Genomic DNA, 20,517 nt, shown 5'->3' with positions numbered 1-20,517 from the left:
TCATGTTTCCATGATGACTTGATTTCGATTAGAAATTGCTGCTTATAGCTTAATAAACTTAAAATGTTGCTTTTAAGCCTTCAGGAGATGCTTTGTGAAGTTTGCACAGTTCTGTGTTGATATTCAGGTATCTTTAATCAAATGACTGTATATTTCTTAAACTTCATGCCAACATGTCATAATGATGTATTTTGGTTTCAAATCCTTTCTGTTGCACTGCTTAGCTGCATGAGTGTGATATTAGTGAAAAGTGAAATTTCATTCAATAAGAAGTGAATTCTGATTTGAAATGACTTCAAAACAGCTTTTCAAGTTAAAATGGTGAGTTTGTAAATCATGCATTTTGAAATGTAATGTTTTCTTGTAAAGTGCATATTTTTCTCTTACTGAACATTGAAAAATTCGATGAGAAATTGCTGCTTATACCTTAATAAACTTAAGATGTTGCTTTTAAGCCTTCAAGAGATGCTTTGTGAAGTTTGCACAGTTCTGTGTTGATATTCATGTATCTTTAATCAAATGACTGTATATTTCTTAAAACTCATGTCAAGATGTGGTAATGATATATGTTGTTTTCAAATGTATTCGGTTGCAATGCTTATGTATCTTTAATCAAATGACTGTATATTTCTTAAAATTCATGCCAACATGTCATGATGTATTTTGGTTTCAAATCCTTTCTGTTGCACTGCTTAGCTGCATGACTGTGATATTAGTGAAAAGTGACATTTCATTAAATAAGAAGTGAATTCTGATTTGAAATGACTTCAAACAGCTTTTCAAGTTAAAATGGTGAGTTTGGGCCTTTACGAGCATTTTCTTGAAGTTTGCACAGTTCTGTGCAGATATTCAAATTTCTTCAATAATATTATTTTATACCTTTCAAAATGTATGAAAACAATTTGTAAATCATGCATTTTGAAATTTAATGTTTTCTTGGAAAGTGCATATTTTTCTCTGATTGAACATTGGAGAAAAGTCATGTTTCCATGATGACTTGATTTCGATGAGAAATTGCTGCTTATAGCTTAATAAACTTAAAATGTTGCTTTTGAGCCCTCAAGAGATGCTTTGTGAAGTTTGCATAGTTCTGTGTTGATATTCATGTATCTTTAATCAAATGACTGTATATTTCTTGAAATTCATGCCAACATGTCATAATGATGTATTTTGGTTTCAAATGCTATTCTGTTGCACTGCTTAGCTGCATGAGTGTGATATTAGTGAAAAGTGACATTTCATTAAATAAGAAGTGAATTCTGATTTGAAATGACTTCAAACAGCTTTTCAAGTTAAAATGGTGAGTTTGTAAATCATGCATTTTGAAATTTTATGTTTTCTTGTAAAGTGCATATTTTTCTCTGATTGAACATTGGAGAAAAGTCATGTTTCCATGATGACGTGTTTTCGATGAGAAATTGCTGCTTTTATCTTAATAAACATAAAATGTTGCTTTTTAAGCCTTCAAGAGATGCTTTGTGAAGTTTGCACAGTTCTGTGTTGATATTCAGGTATCTTTAATCAAATGACTGTATATTTCTTAAAACTCATGCCAACATGTGGTAATGATGTATTTTGGTTTCAAATTATTCGGTTGCAATGCTTAGCTGCATGAGTGTGATATTAGTGAAAAGTGACATTTCATTAAATAAGAAGTGAATTCTGATTTGAAATGACTTCAAACAGCTTTTCAAGTTAAAATGGTGAGTTTGTAAATCATGCATTTTGAAATTTAATGTTTTCTTGGAAAGTGCATATTTTTCTCTGATTGAACATTGGAGAAAAGTCATGTTCCCATGATGACTTGATTTCGATGAGAAATTGCTGCTTATAGCTTAATAAACTTAAAATGTTGCTTTTAAGCCTTCAAGAGATGCTTTGTGAAGTTTGCACAGTTCTGTGGTGATATTCAGGTATCTTTAATCAAATGACTGTATATTTCTTAAAACTCATGCCAACATGTGGTAATGATGTATTTTGGTTTCAAATGTATTCGGTTGCAATGCTTAGGTATAATTAATCAAATGACTGTATATTTCTTAAAACTCATGCCAACATGTGGTAATGATGTATTTTGGTTTCAAATTCTTTCTGTTGCACTGCTTAGCTGCATGAGTGTGATATTAGTGAAAAGTGACATATCATTAAATAAGAAGTGAATTCTGAATTGAAATGACTTCAAACAGCTTTTCAAATTAAAATGGTGAGTTTGTAAATCATGCATTTTGAAATTTAATGTTTTCTTGGAAAGTGCATATTTTTCTCTGATTGAACATTGGAGAAAAGTCATGTTTCCATGATGACTTGATTTCGATGAGAAATTGCTGCTTATAGCTTAATAAACTTAAAATGTTGCTTTTAAGCCTTCAAGAGATGCTTTGTGAAGTTTGCACAGTTCTGTGTTGATATTCAGGTATCTTTAATCAAATGACTGTATATTTCTTAAAACTCATGCCAACATGTCATAATGATGTATTTTGTTTTCAAATCCTTTCTGTTGCACTGCTTAGCTGCATGAGTGTGATATTAGTGAAAAGTGACATTTCATTAAATAAGAAGTGAATTCTGATTTGAAATGACTTCAAACAGCTTTTCAAGTTAAAATGGTGAGTTTGTAAATCATGCATTTTGAAATTTTATGTTTTCTTGTAAAGTGCATATTTTTCTCTGATTGAACATTGGAGAAAAGTCATGTTCCATGATGACTTGATTTCGATGAGAAATTGCTGCTTATAGCTTAATAAACTTAAAATGTTGCTTTTAAGCCTTCAAGAGATGCTTTGTGAAGTTTGCACAGTTCTGTGTTGATATTCAGGTATCTTTAATCAAATGACTGTATATTTCTTAAAACTCATGCCAACATGTGGTAATGATGTATTTTGGTTTCAAATGTATTCGGTTGCAATGCTTAGGTATATTTAATCAAATGACATGTATATTTCTTAAAACTCATGCCAACATGTGGTAATGATGTTTTTTGGTTTCAAATCCTTTCTGTTGCACTGCTTAGTGCATGAGTGTGATATTAGTGAAAAGTGACATTTCATTAAATAAGAAGTGAATTCTGGTTTGAAATGACATCAAACAGCTTTTGAAGTTGAAATGGTGAGTTTGTAAATCATGCATTTTGAAATTTAATGTTTTCTTGGAAAGTGCATATTTTTCTCTGATTGAACATTGGAGAAAAGTCATGTTTCCATGATGACTTGATTTCGATGAGAAATTGCTGCTTATAGCTTAATAAACTTAAAATGTTGCTTTTAAGCCTTCAAGAGATGCTTTGTGAAGTTTGCACAGTTCTGTGTTGATATTCATGTATCTTTAATCAAATGACTGTATATTTCTTAAAACTCATGCCAACATGTGGTAATGATGTATTTTGTTTTCAAATGTATTCGGTTGCAATGCTTAGGTATCTTTAATCAAATGACTGTATATTTCTTAAAACTCATGCCAACATGTCGTAATGATGTATTTTGGTTTCAAATCCTTTCTGTTGCACTGCTTAGCTGCATGAGTGTGATATTAGTGAAAAGTGACATTTCATTAAATAAGAAGTGAATTCTGATTTGAAATGACTTCAAACAGCTTTTCAAGTTAAAATGGTGAGTTTGGGCCTTTACGAGCATTTTCTTGAAGTTTGCACAGTTCTGTGCAGATATTCAAATTTCTTCCATAATATTATTTTATACCTTTCAAAATGTATGAAAACAATTTGTAAATCATGCATTTTGAAATTTAATGTTTTCTTGGAAAGTGCATATTTTTCTCTGATTGAACATTGGAGAAAAGTCATGTATGACGTGATTTCGATGAGAAATTGCTGCTTATAGCTTAATACAACTTAAAATGTTGCTTTTAAGCCTTCAAGAGATGCTTTGTGAAGTTTGCACAGTTCTGTGTTGATATTCAGGTATCTTTAATCAAATGACTGTATATTTCTTAAAACTCATGCCAACATGTCATAATGATGTATTTTGGTTTCAAATCCTTTCTGTTGCACTGCTTAGCTGCATGAGTGTGATATTAGTGAAAAGTGACATTTCATTCAATAAGAAGTGAATTCTGATTTGAAATGACTTCAAAACAGCTTTTCAAGTTAAAATGGTGAGTTTGTAAATCATGCATTTTGAAATGTAATGTTTTCTTGTAAAGTGCATATTTTTCTCTTACTGAACATTGAAAAATTCGATGAGAAATTGCTGCTTATACCTTAATAAACTTAAGATGTTGCTTTTAAGCCTTCAAGAGATGCTTTGTGAAGTTTGCACAGTTCTGTGTTGATATTCATGTATCTTTAATCAAATGACTGTATATTTCTTAAAACTCATGTCAAGATGTGGTAATGATATATGTTGTTTTCAAATGTATTCGGTTGCAATGCTTATGTATCTTTAATCAAATGACTGTATATTTCTTAAAATTCATGCCAACATGTCATGATGTATTTTGGTTTCAAATCCTTTCTGTTGCACTGCTTAGCTGCATGACTGTGATATTAGTGAAAAGTGACATTTCATTAAATAAGAAGTGAATTCTGATTTGAAATGACTTCAAACAGCTTTTCAAGTTAAAATGGTGAGTTTGGGCCTTTACTGAGCATTTTCTTGAAGTTTGCACAGTTCTGTGCAGATATTCAAATTTCTTCAATAATATTATTTTATACCTTTCAAAATGTATGAAAACAATTTGTAAATCATGCATTTTGAAATTTAATGTTTTCTTGGAAAGTGCATATTTTTCTCTGATTGAACATTGGAGAAAAGTCATGTTTCCATGATGACTTGATTTCGATGAGAAATTGCTGCTTATAGCTTAATAAACTTAAAATGTTGCTTTTGAGCCCTCAAGAGATGCTTTGTGAAGTTTGCATAGTTCTGTGTTGATATTCATGTATCTTTAATCAAATGACTGTATATTTCTTGAAATTCATCCCAACATGTCATGATGTATTTTGGTTTCAAATGTATTCGGTTGCAATGCTTAGGTATCTTTAATCAAATGACTGTATATTTCTTAAACTTCATGCCAACATGTCATAATGATGTATTTTGGTTTCAAATCCTTTCTGTTGCACTGCTTAGCTGCATGACTGTGATATTAGTTAAAAGTGACATTTCATTCAATAAGAAGTGAATTCTGATTTGAAATGACTTCAAAAACAGCTTTTCAAGTTAAAATGGTGAGTTTGTAAATCATGCATTTTGAAATGTAATGTTTTCTTGTAAAGTGCATATTTTTCTCTTACTGAACATTGAGAAAAGTCATTCATGATGAGAAATTGCTGCTTATACCTTAATAAACTTAAGATGTTGCTTTTAAGCCTTCAAGAGATGCTTTGTGAAGTTTGCACAGTTCTGTGTTGATATTCATGTATCTTTAATCAAATGACTGTATATTTCTTAAAACTCATGCCAACATGTAATAATGATGTATTTTGTTTTCAAATCCTTTTTGTTGCACTGCTTAGCTGCATGAGTGTGATATTAGTGAACAGTGACATTTCATTAAATAAGAAGTGAATTCTGATTTGAAATGACTTCAAACAGCTTTTCAAGTTAAAATGGTGAGTTTGGGCCTTCACGAGCATTTTCTTGAAGTTTGCACAGTTCTGTGCAGATATTCAAATTTCTTCAATAATATTATTTTATACCTTTCAAAATGTATGAAAACAATTTGTAAATCATGCATTTTGAAATTTAATGTTTTCTTGGAAAGTGCATATTTTTCTCTGATTGAACATTGGAGAAAAGTCATGTTTCCATGATGACTTGATTTCGATGAGAAATTGCTGCTTATAGCTTAATAAACTTAAAATGTTGCTTTTAAGCCTTCAAGAGATGCTTTGTGAAGTTTGCACAGTTCTGTGTTGATATTCAGGTATCTTTAATCAAATGACTGTATATTTCTTAAAACTCATGCCAACATGTGGTAATGATGTATTTTGTTTTCAAATGTATTCGGTTGCAATGCTTAGGTATAATTAATCAAATGACAGTATATTTCTTAAAACTCATGCCAACATGTGGTAATGATGTATTTTGGTTTCAAATTCTTTCTGTTGCACTGCTTAGCTGCATGAGTGTGATATTAGTGAAAAGTGACATATCATTAAATAAGAAGTGAATTCTGAATTGAAATGACTTCAAACAGCTTTTCAAGTTAAATTGGCGAGTTTTGGCCTTTACGAGCATTTTCTTGAAGTTTGCACAGTTCTGTGCAGATATTCAAATTTCTTCAATAATATTATTTTATACCTTTCAAAATGTATGAAAACAATTTGTAAATCATGCATTTTGAAATTTAATGTTTTCTTGGAAAGTGCATATTTTTCTCTGATTGAACATTGGAGAAAAGTCATGTTCCATGATGACGTGATTTCGATGAGAAATTGCTGCTTATAGCTTAATAAACTTAAAATGTTGCTTTTAAGCCTTCAAGAGATGCTTTGTGAAGTTTGCACAGTTCTGTGTTGATATTCAGGTATCTTTAATCAAATGACTGTATATTTCTTAAAACTTCATGCCAACATGTCATAATGATGTATTTTGGTTTCAAATCCTTTCTGTTGCACTGCTTAGCTGCATGAGTGTGATATTAGTGAAAAGTGACATTTCATTCAATAAGAAGTGAATTCTGATTTGAAATGACTTCAAAACAGCTTTTCAAGTTAAAATGGTGAGTTTGTAAATCATGCATTTTGAAATGTAATGTTTTCTTGTAAAGTGCATATTTTTCTCTTACTGAACATTGAGAAAATCATGTCGATGATGAGAAATTGCTGCTTATACCTTAATAAACTTAAGATGTTGCTTTTAAGCCTTCAAGAGATGCTTTGTGAAGTTTGCACAGTTCTGTGTTGATATTCATGTATCTTTAATCAAATGACTGTATATTTCTTAAAACTCATGTCAAGATGTGGTAATGATATATGTTGTTTTCAAATGTATTCGGTTGCAATGCTTATGTATCTTTAATCAAATGACTGTATATTTCTTAAAATTCATGCCAACATGTCATGATGTATTTTGGTTTCAAATCCTTTCTGTTGCACTGCTTAGCTGCATGACTGTGATATTAGTGAAAAGTGACATTTCATTAAATAAGAAGTGAATTCTGATTTGAAATGACTTCAAACAGCTTTTCAAGTTAAAATGGTGAGTTTGGGCCTTTACGAGCATTTTCTTGAAGTTTGCACAGTTCTGTGCAGATATTCAAATTTCTTCAATAATATTATTTTATACCTTTCAAAATGTATGAAAACAATTTGTAAATCATGCATTTTGAAATTTAATGTTTTCTTGGAAAGTGCATATTTTTCTCTGATTGAACATTGGAGAAAAGTCATGTTTCCATGATGACTTGATTTCGATGAGAAATTGCTGCTTATAGCTTAATAAACTTAAAATGTTGCTTTTGAGCCCTCAAGAGATGCTTTGTGAAGTTTGCATAGTTCTGTGTTGATATTCATGTATCTTTAATCAAATGACTGTATATTTCTTGAAATTCATCCCAACATGTCATGATGTATTTTGGTTTCAAATGTATTCGGTTGCAATGCTTAGGTATCTTTAATCAAATGACTGTATATTTCTTAAAACTTCATGCCAACATGTCATAATGATGTATTTTGGTTTCAAATCCTTTCTGTTGCACTGCTTAGCTGCATGAGTGTGATATTAGTGAAAAGTGACATTTCATTCAATAAGAAGTGAATTCTGATTTGAAATGACTTCAAAAACAGCTTTTCAAGTTAAAATGGTGAGTTTGTAAATCATGCATTTTGATATGTAATGTTTTCTTGTAAAGTGCATATTTTTCTCTTACTGAACATTGAAAAATTCGATGAGAAATTGCTGCTTATACCTTAATAAACTTAAGATGTTGCTTTTAAGCCTTCAAGAGATGCTTTGTGAAGTTTGCACAGTTCTGTGTTGATATTCATGTATCTTTAATCAAATGACTGTATATTTCTTAAAACTCATGCCAACATGTCATAATGATGTATTTTGTTTTCAAATCCTTTTTGTTGCACTGCTTAGCTGCATGAGTGTGATATTAGTGAACAGTGACATTTCATTAAATAAGAATTGAATTCTGATTTGAAATGACTTCAAACAGCTTTTCAAGTTAAAATGGTGAGTTTGGGCCTTCACGAGCATTTTCTTGAAGTTTGCACAGTTCTGTGCAGATATTCAAATTTCTTCAATAATATTATTTTATACCTTTCAAAATGTATGAAAACAATTTGTAAATCATGCATTTTGAAATTTAATGTTTTCTTGGAAAGTGCATATTTTTCTCTGATTGAACATTGGAGAAAAGTCATGTTTCCATGATGACTTGATTTCGATGAGAAATTGCTGCTTATAGCTTAATAAACTTAAAATGTTGCTTTTAAGCCTTCAAGAGATGCTTTGTGAAGTTTGCACAGTTCTGTGTTGATATTCAGGTATCTTTAATCAAATGACTGTATATTTCTTAAAACTCATGCCAACATGTGGTAATGATGTATTTTGGTTTCAAATGTATTCGGTTGCAATGCTTAGGTATCTTTAATCAAATGACTGTATATTTCTTAAAACTCATGCCAACATGTGGTAATGATGTATTTTGGTTTCAAATTCTTTCTGTTGCACTGCTTAGCTGCATGAGTGTGATATTAGTGAAAAGTGACATTTCATTAAATAAGAAGTGAATTCTGATTTGAAATGACTTCAAACAGCTTTTCAAGTTAAAATGGTGAGTTTGCTAAGATCATGCATTTTGAAATTTTTATATTGTTTTTACTTGTGAAAGTGCATATTTTTCTCTGATTGAACATTGGAGAAAAGTCATGTTTCCATGATGACTTGATTTCGATGAGAAATTGCTGCTTATAGCTTAATAAACTTAAAATGTTGCTTTTGAGCCTTCAAGAGATGCTTTGTGAAGTTTGCACAGTTCTGTGTTGATATTCATGTATCTTTAATCAAATGACTGTATATTTCTTAAAACTCATGCCAACATGTCATAATGATGTATTTTGTTTTCAAATCCTTTCTGTTGCACTGCTTAGCTGCATGAGTGTGATATTAGTGAACAGTGACATTTCATTAAATAAGAAGTGAATTCTGATTTGAAATGACTTCAAACAGCTTTTCAAGTTAAAATGGTGAGTTTGGGCCTTTACGAGCATTTTCTTGAAGTTTGCACAGTTCTGTGCAGATATTCAAATTTCTTCAATAATATTATTTTATACCTTTCAAAATGTATGAAAACAATTTGTAAATCATGCATTTTGAAATTTAATGTTTTCTTGGAAAGTGCATATTTTTCTCTGATTGAACATTGGAGAAAAGTCATGTTCATGATGACGTGATTTCGATGAGAAATTGCTGCTTATAGCTTAATAAACTTAAAATGTTGCTTTTGAGCCTTCAAGAGATGCTTTGTGAAGTTTGCACAGTTCTGTGTTGATATTCAGGTATCTTTAATCAAATGACTGTATATTTCTTAAAACTCATGCCAACATGTCATAATGATGTATTTTGGTTTCAAATCCTTTCTGTTGCACTGCTTAGCTGCATGAGTGTGATATTAGTGAAAAGTGACATTTCATTAAATAAGAAGTGAATTCTGATTTGAAATGACTTCAAACAGCTTTTCAAGTTAAAATGGTGAGTTTGTAAATCATGCATTTTGAAATTTTATGTTTTCTTGTAAAGTGCATATTTTTCTCTGATTGAACATTGGAGAAAAGTCATGTTTCCATGATGACTTGATTTCGATGAGAAATTGCTGCTTATAGCTTAATAAACTTAAAATGTTGCTTTTAAGCCTTCAAGAGATGCTTTGTGAAGTTTGCACAGTTCTGTGTTGATATTCATGTATCTTTAATCAAATGACTGTATATTTCTTAAAATTCATGCCAACATGTCATAATGATGTATTTTGGTTTCAAATTCTTTCTGTTGCACTGCTTAGCTGCATGAGTGTGATATTAGTGAAAAGTGACATTTCATTCAATAAGAAGTGAATTCTGATTTGAAATGACTTCAAAACAGCTTTTCAAGTTAAAATGGTGAGTTTGTAAATCATGCATTTTGAAATGTAATGTTTTCTTGTAAAGTGCATATTTTTCTCTTACTGAACATTGAGAAAATTCAGATGAGAAATTGCTGCTTATACCTTAATAAACTTAAGATGTTGCTTTTAAGCCTTCAAGAGATGCTTTGTGAAGTTTGCACAGTTCTGTGTTGATATTCATGTATCTTTAATCAAATGACTGTATATTTCTTAAAACTCATGTCAAGATGTGGTAATGATATATGTTGTTTTCAAATGTATTCGGTTGCAATGCTTATGTATCTTTAATCAAATGACTGTATATTTCTTAAAATTCATGCCAACATGTCAATGATGTATTTTGGTTTCAAATCCTTTCTGTTGCACTGCTTAGCTGCATGACTGTGATATTAGTGAAAAGTGACATTTCATTAAATAAGAAGTGAATTCTGATTTGAAATGACTTCAAACAGCTTTTCAAGTTAAAATGGTGAGTTTGGGCCTTTACTGAGCATTTTCTTGAAGTTTGCACAGTTCTGTGCAGATATTCAAATTTCTTCAATAATATTATTTTATACCTTTCAAAATGTATGAAAACAATTTGTAAATCATGCATTTTGAAATTTAATGTTTTCTTGGAAAGTGCATATTTTTCTCTGATTGAACATTGGAGAAAAGTCATGTTTCCATGATGACTTGATTTCGATGAGAAATTGCTGCTTATAGCTTAATAAACTTAAAATGTTGCTTTTGAGCCCTCAAGAGATGCTTTGTGAAGTTTGCATAGTTCTGTGTTGATATTCATGTATCTTTAATCAAATGACTGTATATTTCTTGAAACTCATCCCAACATGTCGTAATGATGTATTTTGGTTTCAAATGTATTCGGTTGCAATGCTTAGGTATCTTTAATCAAATGACTGTATATTTCTTAAACTTCATGCCAACATGTCATAATGATGTATTTTGGTTTCAAATCCTTTCTGTTGCACTGCTTAGCTGCATGAGTGTGATATTAGTGAAAAGTGACATTTCATTCAATAAGAAGTGAATTCTGATTTGAAATGACTTCAAAAACAGCTTTTCAAGTTAAAATGGTGAGTTTGTAAATCATGCATTTTGAAATGTAATGTTTTCTTGTAAAGTGCATATTTTCTCTTACTGAACATTGAGAAAATTCGATGAGAAATTGCTGCTTATACCTTAATAAACTTAAGATGTTGCTTTTAAGCCTTCAAGAGATGCTTTGTGAAGTTTGCACAGTTCTGTGTTGATATTCATGTATCTTTAATCAAATGACTGTATATTTCTTAAAACTCATGCCAACATGTCATAATGATGTATTTTGTTTTCAAATCCTTTCTGTTGCACTGCTTAGCTGCATGAGTGTGATATTAGTGAAAAGTGACATTTCATTAAATAAGAATTGAATTCTGATTTGAAATGACTTCAAACAGCTTTTCAAGTTAAAATGGTGAGTTTGGGCCTTCACGAGCATTTTCTTGAAGTTTGCACAGTTCTGTGCAGATATTCAAATTTCTTCAATAATATTATTTTATACCTTTCAAAATGTATGAAAACAATTTGTAAATCATGCATTTTGAAATTTAATGTTTTCTTGGAAAGTGCATATTTTTCTCTGATTGAACATTGGAGAAAAGTCATGTTTCCATGATGACTTGATTTCGATGAGAAATTGCTGCTTATAGCTTAATAAACTTAAAATGTTGCTTTTGAGCCCTCAAGAGATGCTTTGTGAAGTTTGCACAGTTCTGTGTTGATATTCATGTATCTTTAATCAAATGACTGTATATTTCTTAAAACTCATGCCAACATGTCATAATGATGTATTTTGTTTTCAAATCCTTTTTGTTGCACTGCTTAGCTGCATGAGTGTGATATTAATGAAAAGTGACATTTCATTAAATAAGAATTGAATTCTGATTTGAAATGACTTCAAACAGCTTTTCAAGTTAAAATGGTGAGTTTGGGCCTTTACGAGCATTTTCTTGAAGTTTGCACAGTTCTGTGCAGATATTCAAATTTCTTCAATAATATTATTTTATACCTTTCAAAATGTATGAAAACAATTTGTAAATCATGCATTTTGAAATTTAATGTTTTCTTGTAAAGTGCATATTTTTCTCTGATTGAACATTGGAGAAAAGTCATGTTTCCATGATGACTTGATTTCGATGAGAAATTGCTGCTTATAGCTTAATAAACTTAAAATGTTGCTTTTAAGCCTTCAAGAGATGCTTTGTGAAGTTTGCACAGTTCTGTGTTGATATTCAGGTATCTTTAATCAAATGACTGTATATTTCTTAAAACTCATGCCAACATGTGGTAATGATGTATTTTGGTTTCAAATGTATTCGGTTGCAATGCTTAGGTATCTTTAATCAAATGACTGTATATTTCTTAAAATTCATGCCAACATGTCATAATGATGTATTTTGGTTTCAAATCCTTTCTGTTGCACTGCTTAGCTGCATGAGTGTGATATTAGTGAAAAGTGACATTTCATTAAATAAGAAGTGAATTCTGATTTGAAATGACTTCAAACAGCTTTTCAAGTTAAAATGGTGAGTTTGGGCCTTTACGAGCATTTTCTTGAAGTTTGCACAGTTCTGTGCAGATATTCAAATTTCTTCAATAATATTATTTTATACCTTTCAAAATGTATGAAAACAATTTGTAAATCATGCATTTTGAAATTTAATGTTTTCTTGGAAAGTGCATATTTTTCTCTGATTGAACATTGGAGAAAAGTCATGTTTCCATGATGACGTGATTTCGATGAGAAATTGCTGCTTATAGCTTAATAAACTTAAAATGTTGCTTTTGAGCCTTCAAGAGATGCTTTGTGAAGTTTGCATAGTTCTGTGTTGATATTCATGTATCTTTAATCAAATGACTGTATATTTCTTAAAACTCATGCCAACATGTCATAATGATGTATTTTGTTTTCAAATCCTTTTTGTTGCACTGCTTAGCTGCATGAGTGTGATATTAGTGAAAAGTGACATTTCATTAAATAAGAATTGAATTCTGATTTGAAATGACTTCAAACAGCTTTTCAAGTTAAAATGGTGAGTTTGGGCCTTTACTGAGCATTTTCTTGAAGTTTGCACAGTTCTGTGCAGATATTCAAATTTCTTCAATAATATTATTTTATACCTTTCAAAATGTATGAAAACAATTTGTAAATCATGCATTTTGAAATTTTATGTTTTCTTGTAAAGTGCATATTTTTCTCTGATTGAACATTGGAGAAAAGTCATGTTTCCATGATGACTTGATTTCGATGAGAAATTGCTGCTTATAGCTTAATAAACTTAAAATGTTGCTTTTAAGCCTTCAAGAGATGCTTTGTGAAGTTTGCACAGTTCTGTGTTGATATTCAGGTATCTTTAATCAAATGACTGTATATTTCTTAAAACTCATGCCAACATGTGGTAATGATGTATTTTGGTTTCAAATGTATTCGGTTGCAATGCTTAGGTATCTTTAATCAAATGACTGTATATTTCTTAAAATTCATTGCAACATGTCATAATGATTTATTTTGGTTTCAAATCCTTTCTGTTGCACTGCTTAGCTGCATGACTGTGATATTAGTGAAAAGTGACATTTCATTAAATAAGAAGTGAATTCTGATTTGAAATGACTTCAAACAGCTTTTCAAGTTAAAATGGTGAGTTTGGGCCTTTACGAGCATTTTCTTGAAGTTTGCACAGTTCTGTGCAGATATTCAAATTTCTTCAATAATATTATTTTATACCTTTCAAAATGTATGAAAACAATTTGTAAATCATGCATTTTGAAATTTAATGTTTTCTTGGAAAGTGCATATTTTTCTCTGATTGAACATTGGAGAAAAGTCATGTTTCCATGATGACTTGATTTCGATGAGAAATTGCTGCTTATAGCTTAATAAACTTAAAATGTTGCTTTTGAGCCCTCAAGAGATGCTTTGTGAAGTTTGCATAGTTCTGTGTTGATATTCATGTATCTTTAATCAAATGACTGTATATTTCTTAAAACTCATGCCAACATGTCATAATGATGTATTTTGTTTTCAAATCCTTTTTGTTGCACTGCTTAGCTGCATGAGTGTGATATTAGTGAAAAGTGACATTTCATTAAATAAGAATTGAATTCTGATTTGAAATGACTTCAAACAGCTTTTCAAGTTAAAATGGTGAGTTTGGGCCTTTACGAGCATTTTCTTGAAGTTTGCACAGTTCTGTGCAGATATTCAAATTTCTTCAATAATATTATTTTATACCTTTCAAAATGTATGAAAACAATTTGTAAATCATGCATTTTGAAATTTAATGTTTTCTTGGAAAGTGCATATTTTTCTCTGATTGAACATTGGAGAATAGTCATGTTTCCATGATGACGTGATTTCGATGAGAAATTGCTGCTTATAGCTTAATAAACTTAAAATGTTGCTTTTAAGCCTTCAAGAGATGCTTTGTGAAGTTTGCACAGTTCTATGTTGATATTCAGGTATCTTTAATCAAATGACTGTATATTTCTTTAAACTCATGCCAACATGTGGTAATGATGTATTTTGGTTTCAAATCCTTTTTGTTGCACTGCTTAGCTGCATGAGTGTGATATTAGTGAAAAGTGACATTTCATTAAATAAGAAGTGAATTCTGATTTGAAATGACTTCAAACAGCTTTTCAAGTTAAAATGGTGAGTTTGGGCCTTTACGAGCATTTTCTTGAAGTTTGCACAGTTCTGTGCAGATATTCAAATTTCTTCAATAATATTATTTTATACCTTTCAAAATGTATGAAAACAATTTGTAAATCATGCATTTTGAAATTTAATGTTTTCTTGTAAAGTGCATATTTTTCTCTGATTGAACATTGGAGAAAAGTCATGTTTCCATGATGACGTGATTTCGATGAGAAATTGCTGCTTATAGCTTAATAAACTTAAAATGTTGCTTTTAAGCCTTCAAGAGATGCTTTGTGAAGTTTGCACAGTTCTGTGTTGATATTCAGGTATCTTTAATCAAATGACTGTATATTTCTTAAAACTCATGCCAACATGTCATAATGATGTATTTTGTTTTCAAATCCTTTCTGTTGCACTGCTTAGCTGCATGAGTGTGATATTAGTGAAAAGTGACATTTCATTAAATAAGAAGTGAATTCTGATTTGAAATGACTTCAAACAGCTTTTCAAGTTAAAATGGTGAGTTTGGGCCTTTACTGAGCATTTTCTTGAAGTTTGCACAGTTCTGTGCAGATATTCAAATTTCTTCAATAATATTATTTTATACCTTTCAAAATGTATGAAAACAATTTGTAAATCATGCATTTTGAAATTTAATGTTTTCTTGTAAAGTGCATATTTTTCTCTGATTGAACATTGGAGAAAAGTCATGTCATGATGACGTGATTTCGATGAGAAATTGCTGCTTATAGCTTAATAAACTTAAAATGTTGCTTTTGAGCCCTCAAGAGATGCTTTGTGAAGTTTGCACAGTTCTGTGTTGATATTCATGTATCTTTAATCAAATGACTGTATATTTCTTAAAACTCATGCCAACATGTCATAATGATGTATTTTGTTTTCAAATCCTTTTTGTTGCACTGCTTAGCTGCATGAGTGTGATATTAGTGAAAAGTGACATTTCATTAAATAAGAATTGAATTCTGATTTGAAATGACTTCAAACAGCTTTTCAAGTTAAAATGGTGAGTTTGGGCCTTTACTGAGCATTTTCTTGAAGTTTGCACAGTTCTGTGCAGATATTCAAATTTCTTCAATAATATTATTTTATACCTTTCAAAATGTATGAAAACAATTTGTAAATCATGCATTTTGAAATTTTATGTTTTCTTGTAAAGTGCATATTTTTCTCTGATTGAACATTGGAGAAAAGTCATGTTTCCATGATGACGTGATTTCGATGAGAAATTGCTGCTTATAGCTTAATAAACTTAAAATGTTGCTTTTAAGCCTTCAAGAGATGCTTTGTGAAGTTTGCACAGTTCTGTGTTGATATTCAGGTATCTTTAATCAAATGACTGTATATTTCTTAAAACTCATGCCAACATGTGGTAATGATGTATTTTGGTTTCAAATGTATTCGGTTGCAATGCTTAGGTATATTTAATCAAATGACTGTATATTTCTTAAAATCATGCCAACATGTTAATGATGTATTTTGGTTTCAAATCCTTTCTGTTGCACTGCTTAGCTGCATGAGTGTGATATTAGTGAAAAGTGACATTTCATTAAATAAGAAGTGAATTCTGATTTGAAATGACTTCAAACAGCTTTTCAAGTTAAAATGGTGAGTTTGTAAATCATGCATTTTGAAATTTTATGTTTTCTTGTAAAGTGCATATTTTTCTCTGATTGAACATTGGAGAAAAGTCATGTTTCCATGATGACTTGATTTCGATGAGAAATTGCTGCTTATAGCTTAATAAACTTAAAATGTTGCTTTTAAGCCTTCAAGAGATGCTTTGTGAAGTTTGCACAGTTCTGTGTTGATATTCAGGTATCTTTAATCAAATGACTGTATATTTCTTAAAACTCATGCCAACATGTGGTAATGATGTATTTTGGTTTCAAATGTATTCGGTTGCAATGCTTAGGTATCTTTAATCAAATGACTGTATATTTCTTAAAACTCATGCCAACATGTCATAATGATGTATTTTGGTTTCAAATCCTTTCTGTTGCACTGCTTAGCTGCATGAGTGTGATATTAGTGAAAAGTGACATTTCATTAAATAAGAAGTGAATTCTGATTTGAAATGACTTCAAACAGCTTTTCAAGTTAAAATGGTGAGTTTGGCCTTACGAGCATTTTCTTGAAGTTTGCACAGTTCTGTGCAGATATTCAAATTTCTTCAATAATATTATTTTATACCTTTCAAAATGTATGAAAACAATTTGTAAATCATGCATTTTGAAATTTAATGTTTTCTTGAAAGTGCATATTTTTCTCTGATTGAACATTGGAGAAAAGTCATGTTTCCATGATGACTTGATTTCGATGAGAAATTGCTGCTTATAGCTTAATAAACTTAAAATGTTGCTTTTAAGCCTTCAAGAGATGCTTTGTGAAGTTTGCACAGTTCTGTGTTGATATTCAGGTATCTTTAATCAAATGACTGTATATTTCTTAAAACTCATGCCAACATGTCATAATGATGTATTTTGGTTTCAAATCCTTTCTGTTGCACTGCTTAGCTGCATGAGTGTGATATTAGTGAAAAGTGACATTTCATTAAATAAGAAGTGAATTCTGATTTGAAATGACTTCAAACAGCTTTTCAAGTTAAAATGGTGAGTTTGGGCCTTTACTGAGCATTTTCTTGAAGTTTGCACAGTTCTGTGCAGATATTCAAATTTCTTCAATAATATTATTTTATACCTTTCAAAATGTATGAAAACAATTTGTAAATCATGCATTTTGAAATTTAATGTTTTCTTGTAAAGTGCATATTTTTCTCTGATTGAACATTGGAGAAAAGTCATGTTTCCATGATGACTTGATTTCGATGAGAAATTGCTGCTTATAGCTTAATAAACTTAAAATGTTGCTTTTAAGCCTTCAAGAGATGCTTTGTGAAGTTTGCACAGTTCTGTGTTGATATTCAGGTATCTTTAATCAAATGACTGTATATTTCTTAAAACTCATGCCAACATGTGGCATAATGATGTATTTTGGTTTTCAAATCCTTTCTGTTGCACTGCTTAGCTGCATGAGTGTGATATTAGTGAAAAGTGACATTTCATTAAATAAGAAGTGAATTCTGATTTGAAATGACTTCAAACAGCTTTTCAAGTTAAAATGGTGAGTTTGGGCCTTACTGAGCATTTTCTTGAAGTTTGCACAGTTCTGTGCAGATATTCAAATTTCTTCAATAATATTATTTTATACCTTTCAAAATGTATGAAAACAATTTGTAAATCATGCATTTTGAAATTTAATGTTTTCTTGTAAAGTGCATATTTTTCTCTGATTGAACATTGGAGAAAAGTCATGATGACGTGATTTCGATGAGAAATTGCTGCTTATAGCTTAATATGTTTTTTTTGAGCCCTCAAGAGATGCTTTGTGAAGTTTGCACAGTTCTGTGTTGATATTCAGGTATCTTTAATCAAATGACTGTATATTTCTTAAAACTCATGCCAAGATGTGGTAATGATGTATTTTGGTTTCAAATGTATTCGGTTGCAATGCTTAGGTATCTTTAATCAAATGACTGTATATTTCTTAAAATTCATGCCAACATGTCATAATGATGTATTTTGGTTTCAAATCCTTTCTGTTGCACTGCTTAGCTGCATGAGTGTGATATTAGTGAAAAGTGACATTTCATTAAATAAGAAGTGAATTCTGATTTGAAATGACTTCAAACAGCTTTTCAAGTTAAAATGGTGAGTTTGGGCCTTTACTGAGCATTTTCTTGAAGTTTGCACAGTTCTGTGCAGATATTCAAATTTCTTCAATAATATTATTTTATACCTTTCAAAATGTATGAAAACAATTTGTAAATCATGCATTTTGAAATTTAATGTTTTCTTGGAAAGTGCATATTTTTCTCTGATTGAACATTGGAGAAAAGTCATGTTTCCATGATGACTTGATTTCGATGAGAAATTGCTGCTTATAGCTTAATAAACTTAAAATGTTGCTTTTGAGCCTTCAAGAGATGCTTTGTGAAGTTTGCACAGTTCTGTGTTGATATTCAGGTATCTTTAATCAAATGACTGTATATTTCTTAAAACTCATGCCAACATGTCATAATGATGTATTTTGGTTTCAAATCCTTTCTGTTGCACTGCTTAGCTGCATGAGTGTGATATTAGTGAAAAGTGACATTTCATTAAATAATGAATTTGATTTGAAATGCTTCAACAGCTTTTCAAGTTAAATGGTGAGTTTGGCCTTCAGCATTTCTGAAGTGACATTCTGCAGATATTCAAATTTCTTCAAATATTTTTCATAGCTTAAAATGTGTGAGTTTGTAAATCATGCATTTTGAAATTTTATGTTTTGTTGTAAAGTGCATATTTTTCTCTGATTGAACATTGGAGAAAAGTCATGTTTCCATGATGACTTGATTTCGATGAGAAATTGCTGCTTATAGCTTAATAAACTTAAAATGTTGCTTTTAAGCCTTCAAGAGATGCTTTGTGAAGTTTGCACAGTTCTGTGTTGATATTCAGGTATCTTTAATCAAATGACTGTATATTTCTTAAAACTCATGCCAACATGTCATAATGATGTATTTTGGTTTCAAATCCTTTCTGTTGCACTGCTTAGCTGCATGAGTGTGATATTAGTGAAAAGTGACATTTCATTAAATAAGAAGTGAATTCTGATTTGAAATGACTTCAAACAGCTTTTCAAGTTAAAATGGTGAGTTTTGGCCTTTACGAGCATTTTCTTGAAGTTTGCACAGTTCTGTGCAGATATTCAAATTTCTTCAATAATATTATTTTATACCTTTCAAAATGTATGAAAACAATTTGTAAATCATGCATTTTGAAATTTTATGTTTTCTTGTAAAGTGCATATTTTTCTCTGATTGAACATTGGAGAAAAGTCATGTTTCCATGATGACTTGATTTCGATGAGAAATTGCTGCTTATAGCTTAATAAACTTAAAATGTTGCTTTTAAGCCTTCAAGAGATGCTTTGTGAAGTTTGCACAGTTCTGTGTTGATATTCAGGTATCTTTAATCAAATGACTGTATATTTCTTAAAACTCATGCCAACATGTCATAATGATGTATTTTGGTTTCAAATCCTTTCTGTTGCACTGCTTAGCTGCATGAGTGTGATATTAGTGAAAAGTGACATTTCATTAAATAAGAAGTGAATTCTGATTTGAAATGACTTCAAACAGCTTTTCAAGTTAAAATGGTGAGTTTGGCTTAACATTCTTGAGTTGACAGTTCTGTGCAGATATTCAAATTTCTTCATAATGTTATTTATGCTTGTAAAGTGCATATTTTTCTCTGATTGAACATTGGAGAAAAGTCATGTTTCCATGATGACTTGATTTCGATGAGAAATTGCTGCTTATAGCTTAATAAACTTAAAATGTTGCTTTTAAGCCTTCAAGAGATGCTTTGTGAAGTTTGCACAGTTCTGTGTTGATATTCAGGTATCTTTAATCAAATGACTGTATATTTCTTAAAACTCATGCCAACATGTCATAATGATGTATTTTGGTTTCAAATCCTTTCTGTTGCACTGCTTAGCTGCATGAGTGTGATATTAGTGAAAAGTGACATTTCATTAAATAAGAATTGAATTCTGATTTGAAATGACTTCAAACAGCTTTTCAAGTTAAAATGGTGAGTTTGGGCCTTTACGAGCATTTTCTTGAAGTTTGCACAGTTCTGTGCAGATATTCAAATTTCTTCAATAATATTATTTTATACCTTTCAAAATGTATGAAAACAATTTGT

The sequence above is a fragment of the Xyrauchen texanus genome, chromosome 23 (assembly GCF_025860055.1).
Source record: "Xyrauchen texanus isolate HMW12.3.18 chromosome 23, RBS_HiC_50CHRs, whole genome shotgun sequence".
NCBI lineage: Eukaryota > Metazoa > Chordata > Actinopteri > Cypriniformes > Catostomidae > Xyrauchen > Xyrauchen texanus.
Note: the sequence above shows the minus strand (reverse complement) of the source record.